Source organism: Chrysemys picta, chromosome 25 (genome assembly GCF_011386835.1).
Source record: "Chrysemys picta bellii isolate R12L10 chromosome 25, ASM1138683v2, whole genome shotgun sequence".
In the NCBI taxonomy this organism is placed as follows: domain Eukaryota; kingdom Metazoa; phylum Chordata; order Testudines; family Emydidae; genus Chrysemys; species Chrysemys picta.
Window position 1 is genome coordinate 4070747 of NC_088815.1, and position 1536 is coordinate 4072282.

Genomic DNA, 1536 nt, shown 5'->3' on the forward strand with positions numbered 1-1536 from the left:
GGCCCTCCACTAAGTGTCCAGTGAATACAATGGCAACAGGTTTTACTCCACAGCACCCCTGCTGGGACTGGGGAAGCTGGGGGGTCCCCCACAGCCAGCGCTCCACCCCAGCATCCCTGCTGGGACTGGCTCCCCCACAGCCAGCACTCCTGCCCCATACCTCACAGCACCCTGGCTGGGACTGGGGGAGTTGGGGGGTTCCCCACAGCCAGCACTCCTGCCCCATACCTCACAGCACCCTGGCTGGGACTGGGGGAGTTGGGGGGTTCCCCACAGCCAGCACTCCTGCCCCATACCTCACAGCACCCCGGCTGGGAGAGGAGAGGCTGGGACTGGGGGTGACCCTCCTGCTGGGAGCAGCTAGGGCTGCAGGACCTGAGGTTCCCCACAGCCAGCCCCATTCCCGGGAGAGGCGTCCAGGTGCCAGCGACTGGCTGATGGGGGCACTGGTGGCAGGAGGCCCGGGGGCTTGTTGGATACAGCGTCTCCTGGCAATGGCTGGCGGCTACTCGCCGCCCTCTGGAAAGTGCGGAGCAAGCAGCTGTTATGTCCCTGTGGCTGGGGAAGGAGGGAGGGTGCCCCAGGCAGCGGGGAGCAGCCTGCGCTGGTGGGCACTGGGTGAGGGGTAAGGGGACCTCGGGGGGCCAGGCAGGGGGGGAACAACTAGGCAGGGAAAGTAGAACGGGAGGGGCCCTGAACTCTGGGGAGGGGCTCTGTGGATGAGGGGCCCCGGTTCCGCTCCGCACCCCCCCCCTTCCCTTCCCTTCAAGGACAGGAGGTTTCACAGCTCCCCAGCTGCTCACGTGGGCATCACAACACTACCACCGGGGTAACCACCCCCCCGGGGCTGGGTCTGACGCCCCCGCACACCCCTTCAGGGACATGGTAACGATGGGTAACCGTGGGTGCTGCTGCCATGGTTACAGCGTATGGAGGAGTCAAGAGGAAGCGGGGGAAGGGAGGACAACACAAGTAACCTGGCACCTCCCAGATGGGGATCTCAAAGCACTTCCCAGACATCCACTAAGCCTCACACCCTGGGGAGGGAGCAAAGTATCATCCCCAAAGGAGAAACTGAGGCACCGAGCAAGGCAGTGACTCGACTGAGGTCACCCAGCGAGGCACTAGCCGCACCCCCCCATCCGCCTAATTCCTGCCCCCTCCTGCCCTGCTCCTTCCCATTCCCAAGACCCCTCTGCCACTGCTACTGCCCCCTGCTGGCTGGAATCTGAGTGGCTCAGCTGTGTGTCATAGGCCCAACTCTGCTAGCAGAGATTCTCCTTTCAATCCTTGCTTTTGTACACAGGGACTCTGGGTTCTGGCCCCAGCATGGCTGTGGGGTTCTGGGTGTGCAACAGAGAGACGGGTGTGCAGTGGCTGTGCCGAGGGCTGTCAGGAATGTCTGGCAGCGCCTGGGATGGCAGGGGCGTGTGACTAGCAGCCTGGCTGTGGCGTGTGCTGGCGTGTGCCAGGTGTGTCTGTGCACGGCTGTGGGCGAGGGGAGGCAGGGATATAAAGATGAGCTCAGAGCCGGCG